We start from the raw sequence: 8,466 nt of genomic DNA, 5'->3' as shown, positions 1-8,466 counted from the left end.
TTTGTCACTGGGGAATAAAACAAAAGAAAGAAGCTATAAGAGGTGAGATGAAACCGGCGTGAGAGGGAGTAAAAAAAAAAGGATGAGGGGAGAAAACGCTGTGAAGGAATAATGAGGGTGAGGCACGTGGGACGCAAGGATGCGGGAAAAGGAAGGGAAAGTCCAAACATGGAGCGAGAGGATGTGAAGAGCGGAGCACCAGCCCACTGCTCATCACTCATTTGTCATTTTCATTTGCAGAGGCTGCAGGGCGAAGCATGTATCGTGTTTTTATATCACATCAGAGGAGAACACGTAGCGAGAAGAGAAAAGGAATGAAGGAGGATCACGGTTGCAGACGTAGACATGGAAGTAAAAGTCAAGTTTTCTGGTGACATAACGATTTTATTCTTTTATAACTGTAGAATGGTAATTATAGTGTGATCAGCCGTGATTAGCTGTGATTATCCACCTGCTACTGCATCAAGACTTAAGAGCAAAGGAGGGACAGGAAGGAGGGACAGGAAGGAGGAGAGTGTCCATTTTTTTTTCTTCAGGTCATGGACTTCTCAACCCTAGCTATAGAAACACACACACACACACACACACACACACACACTCTCTCTCTCTCGCCTTCTCACATACACTGGTGTGACATCTGCTGTAGATGGGCCCTGTCACACTGCAGTCTCTGCTGGGGCCGGCCGTCACAGATGTTCACAGCGAGGTCCTCAGTCCATTCCTCCACCCCATGGGAGAGTTCAGACCGGCAGTCCAGAGAGACTTGGAGACAGGAAATCTGTTTTTTTCCTATTTAACAGGCCCGAAGATCCACAGTTTCACACATGCACACACACATGCACACACACACACACACACACACACACAGTTCAGTCCCTGCTATCCAGTTGAAACAGCATGAGGATGAGCAATTTTATTTAGGGTTTTTTTTCTCCATGATGGTACTGTAGCATTTTTGTAGGCAGGAGTGTGTATTTTCCCCTCTGTGTGTGTGTGTGTGTGTGTGTGTGTGTAGAGAGAGAAAATGTGTTTGTGTATCACATGTGTGTGGGTGGGAAGAATAGGAAGAGGGTTGGAGTGTGAAGGAGAGGAAGACTGTGTAGGTGTATGAAAGAAAGTGCAAATGTGTCTGAGCCTCTGTGGAAAGGAAGGGAAAAAATGTGTATTTACTTATATTTGTATGTGTGCACAGTGTGTGTGTGTGTGTGTGTGTGTGTGTAGGAGAAAGAGAGAGCGAGAAAGTGACAGCCTGGAAATCCCTGATGCCTGCTGGTCATTAATAAACATGATCATGAATGTTTAATCCGCATCAGCAGGGTGGCAGGGGAACCCTCGTGGGTGATATTGACAAAGTTGCACACACACACTGTGTCACACACACACACTGTGTCACACACACACACACCGGACAGATTGGGTGAGCGGCAGGAGGCAGGTTTGAAGTGCCCAACATGGGGTTAAATACTAAAGCCAGACTCCGGCTCTCTTTTTCACTGTGTTAAACCACATGTGTGGGAAGATGAGAACATGTTTTACGCGGAAAAATGAAATAGGAATATCAGCACAAAGGACTGTTCATGTGTCTGTTCAGCTGTAGAGAACCGATTCATAAAAAGAATCCACGAGAAACAAACATATAGTCACATTTAGCTGAGGAAACAGAGATACATTGTCGAAATATGCCTGGGGAGAAATAATTCCACTGCGGAGACGCTTAGTGTATTTCAGGAAGCATCTCCTAATAAACATCTTGAAAACAGAAAAAAAATAGCTGTCTGTACTAGAATCAAGAGAAAGATTCTCCATTGAAGTTTTGTGGCTGAAACTCCTTGAATTCATCTCAACTTTTGTGCAAAACTGTTTTCAATTGTTCCGGGAGGATCAGATTTGTCGGATTCATTAGCAGATAAAGCGGCTTATTAAGATAAAACCAGACTATTTCCTTCAGAAACTCTGTATTAAGAATTAGCCTGATAAGATATTAATTTTCCAACGTTTGCCTCCTATTTAAAGCTGCTGATATTGTCCACTGACATGGTGTATATGTTATGTGTTGGTAATCCATACAAGGAGAGAACAGTCATACTGAGGTCCAAGCCACTGCAGCACGATGCCTCTCTATTTGCCTTAGTGTGCACAGGGCCACTTCATATTAAAATACAATGACAAGTCCTTCTATTTTTAAACTTTTCTGGTTAATGTGACCAAAACTATTTCTTTAGTTTGAGGTTTGTTGCACTTGGCTGTCTAAATGCCGTTTCAGGGGCTTTTGCAGTGTGTCAAGAATATTTTGGAATTATTTGCTTAAAAGTATTAATAATTGAACATTTTACTACTTGCTCAACGGACAGTTTTCATTGGAACTACTTTCCACAGAAGAAATAGTCCCTGATAACACAGTTGACGGAGCGTTCTGTGAACTGTCCAAAGCACTTGGGACAATGTTTGATGGAAGAAGACACTGATACTTTTTACAAAAACAAAATAAAAACTACAATGAACAATTCAAAACTAACTAAAACTGAATGAAATTAGCTTAGTTTTCGTTTTCTAAGAGGAAAACGCCACAGCCCAATATAAGACTATTTTCCATTGTATCGTCACGAGGACTGATAGGAACATTTGTAGGATTTAACTAAAAGGGAAAAATCAATCAAATTTGAAAGTTCATCTTCGGTGCTCTCACAGTTAAGCTCCAAACCATGGCTTTCCTCCTAATACCTAAAAAACTAAAACTAAACTAAAACTAAAACTAAAACTAACTAACTAAAACTACTTAATCACCTGTTGAACTAACTAAAACAAAACTGAAATAAAAAAGCAATCTAAAAAATTATGTAAAAATTAAAACTAATGAAAAATGTAAAACTATACTAACCTTGGCATGGGCACATAAAGACCAGTGAGGAATTGTGTTGTTTTAGTTGCTAACCCTAAAATTTTGTATGATGTTGTTGGCCTAAATGTTTGCCGCTTTATCTGTGAGATCTTGAATGTCTTTTCTCAAAAAGTCAAATGATTCCATTCTGCTGTTAAACACAAGATTACACGTTCAAAGCCGCACCAGGTCTGATGACAGCACCTCCATCCTTACAAATGTGTCGACTTCCTCCTACAACAAAGCAACCCCACCCACCCACCCCACCCCTCTGCACTCTACCACTTGATTCTGATGACTCAGGAATTTCCTATCTTTTCAAATGTGACACGGTCTGCTCTGTGTCTGGAAGGGGGACGTCTCTGGCTCTCAGGAGGGGATTTGCCTCTTCCCATCGTAAACAAACACACAGACAACGAGGAGGCCTTCAGGGCTAATTACCGATAGCTGCTGCTGCTGCTGCTAACAAGCAGCACAGGAGGGGCAAAGCAGAGAGAACAAATGAAGTCACATGTGTGGGCAGGTAGACACACACACAAACACATGCGCTCACTATGGTTCTTATAATGGAAACAATGAAGCTTGTTTTGGTGGTTGATGAACCAGGTGTCACATCTGCAGGAAGACGCTGAGTCAGCCTTTAATAGGCGGCTTTTTTTTTTATGAGCTCTTCTTTTACAAACGATGACAGACGTGTGAATGGAGGCGACCCAGACTGCATGGGAACAATAAAGCTCATACAAAATGTCTGCGGCGTATTCAGGTTTTTTTTTTTTTTTTTATCACACAGTAGCTGCAGAGGTCTGACTGCACAAGTGAGAAGGGGCTACATAATCAGAAAATTGGTTGAACATGCAGTGGGAGCTGGTTAAGAGAAAGTGTGTATGTGTGTGTGTGTGTGTGTGTGTGTGTGTGCGCAATTACTGGGATACGTGCCCACTCCCATGAGAGCAGTGCTGCTGACGGAGGAGCGTCAGCCAGGAGGCTCCGGCCCCTACCTGCCTGTCTTTCCTGATACATTTCATGTTTCCAAATTTCCACAATGTGCTGCGCTGTCAAAAGTTTCATCCCGCTTGCTCAGCATCTAAGCACGCCTCCCTCCCTCAACCCCTCGTTGCCCCCTCCCACCCCCCACCCCTCCAGCCTCCTGTCCTACAAACACACACATATTCCTCATTTGTGTTGTCAGATTTAATAAGCTCCCCTGTCACCAAGATCACACACACACACCAAACTCTGTGAATCATGACTGGTCTTCTCAGAAAAAAAAAAAAAAAAAAAAAAATTGAGTGTTTGTTGCTCATCGTCGTATCCTTGACTACCTCATTTTCCCAGACACCTCCCTGCCTCTCCAACAGCAGAGACCTTTAACCTCCAGGGCGCTGCTGTTCTCCCTGTCACTTTTCAAAGCTTCTTTACCTTCACTCATAATGTACATGCTCACCGTACTAGACAGTAATAATCTTACTCTATATTTACCCTTTACCCGCACATCACACCATCATTAATATGTCCTATAGAGGTCCTATGCTTTGGAATGGACTAACTCCTTTGCTAAGATCCATATCTTCCTATTCACTCTTTAAAAAGCAGCTAAAAATACACCTTAACTTTTCTTGAATTTCCCACTCTTTCTATATCCCACATCCTTACTCTGTCTTTTTATGATTTCAATATATGAATTGTTTTGTACCTTATTTCCATTGTCTCTATTTGTTACTGATCACTTTGTTCTTTATCTCTTCATTTTTTTCTCATTTTTGCTCATTCTGCTCATATAACGTTGATTATCTATGCACTTATCTCTTTTTTTTCCTCTATGTTTACATGTTAGCCATAGAAATTTGTTTTGTTGTAATTTGTGACAGGAGTGGAACTTATGTACAAGCCAATCGGCTTCGTTCCCTCCTTGCACCATTGAATATAAATGTGTGCTAAATAAATAAACCTAAACCTAAACCTAAACCTAAAACCTGGTGACCCCACCCTCGCCCTTCTGCAACGAGTAGCTTGAGATGAGAAGCAGAAGCAGTGAAGAGAAGTCACCCACTGATCCAGAAACAGCCCAGTTTGGGCCAGATAGTCACGTGTAAACAGATGATAGACGTTTACTGATATTTGCGTTTTGAACTGAGGCCACACGACGGGAAAAGATTAGAGGCTGACAATGTTAACAGAGACAACAGTTGCAGACATCAATCCCGAAATGTAAATGTCCTGTCTCTGCCTCCGTAAACTATGTTTGCACTAATGGGTTTAATTCTGGTTGCATTGTGGCACCGCTGACACACTGCCAGTGTACACATACACGCACACGCACACACGTTATGTGTGTAGGAAAAAGGTATTCAGTGACAGGCATGTAGACTGCTGATAACACACACACCTCCTCGGTTTGTAAATACACACTGACTTGGCAAAGACAACCTCTTCTCTCTTCCTGCTCCTGGCAAAGCAGAGAAAAAACAAAAAAACACTTGACACTCAGTTTTTACTCTTCATAAGAGAAGATGAAAAGTCCTTATGAAAGTCAGTAGAGAGAAAAATGAGTCATTCCGGTGCCTTCAAAGACAAAAGCAGTCGACACTCACTGTAGAGTGTAGAGGTTGAGAAATGATAAGTCTGACTGAAATTCTGTGGTCCTAGCTGTGCTGTACTGAGGATATATTACAAATGATTGAACTTCTGTAGGAGTGGTAGGGTCATCATTTTTAAATAGAGTAATAACAAGTCTTTAGTTGGGTGAGAATAAGAATATATTCTTTGACATTCTAGCCATGGAAGTATCGGTCAATGTCGACCACTTTGTCAAGAACTATTTCAATGTTCTGTGCAGAATTTCAGAAGAATCCTTATGACTTTGTTAAAGGGATAGTTCAACATTTTGGCAAATTTGCCTATTGCCATAATCCCTATAGTTTTAGGAGTAGGTTCATTACCTTTAATTATCAGTGCATGTTGTTTTGAGATCAGCGGGGCAGAGACGCTAGCTGCTCAACGAACACAGTGGAGGTGAATGGTACAAGGTCCACTGATCCACATCAAACTCTTCAAATACACAATCCAACAATGTCAAAACGCTCTTGCGGAGAAGTTATGACCTGCACATTCGTCACGCTATGAAATGATCATGTATAATTATGTAACATTACGACACATGAAGCAAATGCTCTGAACTACTTACGCTTCTGAAATCACACATGTTACATTATTGGTGAATGTGCAGGTCACAACTTGTCCATGAGAGCGTTTTGGAGTTGTTGGATTGTGTATTTGATGAGTTTGATGAGGGACAGGGGACCTGTACCGTTCACCTCCATTGTGTTCACTGAGCAGCTCGCGTCTCTGCTCCGCCGATCTCAAAACAACATGCACTGATAATTAAAACTAAGGAACCTCCCCCTATGACTATAGAGATTATGGCAATAGGCAAATTTGCCAAGATGTTGAACTATCCCTTTAATCTCCACTAGCAGGTCAACATTTTCAATTGTCTGATGTACTATATACACTATGCGAAATAAGCCTCCATATTGGCAGGTACCTATGCAGCTCAAGTGGCCTTGAGCAGGCCATCGATCGCCCACCACCAGCTTTGCGGCTTCTGCTCAAACTTTTCTGTCGGTCGTGGTGCAATGGGACAACTCCGTGACCTTGGCACCTCTGTGAGCCAACCTGCAGCAGGGCGTGGCCCATGGAGCGGCTCAACTCCTGACTAGGCTATAAGTTCCTCCAGGGTGAGGGGTAACTCTGGGAACCTTGGCCGAGCCCTAAGGAGTCTGCTGGCCCTGATAACGCATAGCCAGGGCAGAGGAAACTCACGCACACTCCCACAGTGGTGAGTAATTACTGTGGCTGCCGAGTGTGAGCCGAGATAGGGGATTCCTCTCCTGTATAACTAGGTGGACGGAAGATAGATAGGGCTGGTTCCTTTTTTCTTTTTTTTTTCTTCCTTTGCCCAATTTCTGGTGCTCATGAATTCGTGCGAGCAGCCACTGTAACGCAGACACTCTGTCTCTCTCCACTTGGCACAGACTCCAGTGCGTGAATATGATATCTGAGTATCTGGCCGTGGCAGATAGAGGCTGATTTTGGTCTAGAGGCTTTGGGGAGGGACTAATCAATATCTTTAATCAATTAAGAATGCAGCAACTGAGAAGCTGCGGAAACAGGCCAAACCTCACACTAGAAGGACCTCATTCCATTTATCAGGCGCTCCTGTATCGATCCAGAAAATAAGGTATGGAGAGAGGTATCAGAGGAATTAGTTTCAGCGAGGTGACACCGTGAAGATCCTGCATGGCAGCAATTTTCCCTGCCCCCTTTTCTTTACAGTTGTTTCAAAGAGGAGGGGATTTCACATGTGGGTGTACTTCACCCCGATGATCGACAGGCTTTTTATTTGTCTGAGCGAGAGCGAAGCACAGAAGGTAAGAGAGGTGAGCACTGCAGATTTTGAGCTGTCGCACTCCAAGAAACAAGTCTGCACAGAGCACGCTCCTCTGTCTGTCTGCCATAATAATGAGCGCTGTAGAACCACACTGACCTCAAATGGTCAGAGGCGGTACTGTAACGCTACAGTTGCCCTGACTGTTAAGTCTCTCTCCAGTAGCAACAGGAGCCACTGTATCTGTTGTGGAAATGAGCCACCCAGCATATGAGTGAAACTAATTAAAAAATACTCCTCGCAGAGCTAATTAGGCCTCGAAGTCAGACACCTCCAGTTCATATCAGACTGGGACTTTTTATGATTTCCTCACGTCACCGTAAAAACCATTTACAAGTTCACCTTCAGCACTGTCTAATTTACTTCCTCTCAACAGGGAACTTGATGTATCTGACCTACAGTTAAAGACACACATTAGCACTACCACCTAGGCAGTGTATTATCATTCCATGCCATTATGGTTTAGGTGCTCTCATTACTTGTCCATGCTGAGGTAATCCTCACCTAAAGGTCAGGCTAGCTTTGGTCTGTTCCCACAGGCCTTACTGGGGGGTTGTACGGAGTATAAACTGAATCTGGTGTGCACATGAGCACAATTAAGACTCATCCTGAGCTTTATTAGAAAGCAATGTCTAAATATAGATAATTTATTCTATGATTATCTGTGGTATCTGTGAACATATGAGCCTTTTGCTACAACAGATGCATAACTGAAGGATGCTGGACCTCTCCTAGAGAGAGGATTTACTATTATTGATGTCCAAAGGAGCCCCAGCCAACTGCTGTGTACACGTTTGTCTGTTTCAGGGCAGATAGTGGTTGATTCAAAGTCTTAGCCCGTCAAATCTTTGTGAGGGGAGGTCAGGAGGAGGTTGGGCTTGGCCGACTGCCTGGGCCTCTGGGAGCCAGGTGAGAGCTAGAAATTTATGAAGTGAGTCATAACAGAGGACACACAACTGGGTATTATAGCGAGGCTTTATCCACCCCCCGTCCCCCACTAAAAAAAAGGTTTCCAGATGCTTAATCCAGAGCCAAACTATAAAATACGTTGTGTATCTGTGTATTAATGTTTGGATTAGCGACGTAAGCTCAGGTGTAATTGGAGGTAGAGGCATTCTACAGCACGCGGCGCTGCTCCTCT

Source organism: Trachurus japonicus, chromosome 22 (assembly GCF_045865225.1).
Source record: "Trachurus japonicus isolate A0001 chromosome 22, Traja_1.0".
NCBI lineage: Eukaryota > Metazoa > Chordata > Actinopteri > Carangiformes > Carangidae > Trachurus > Trachurus japonicus.
The sequence above is the reverse complement of the archived record's forward strand: the minus strand, read 5'-3'. Positions refer to the sequence as shown.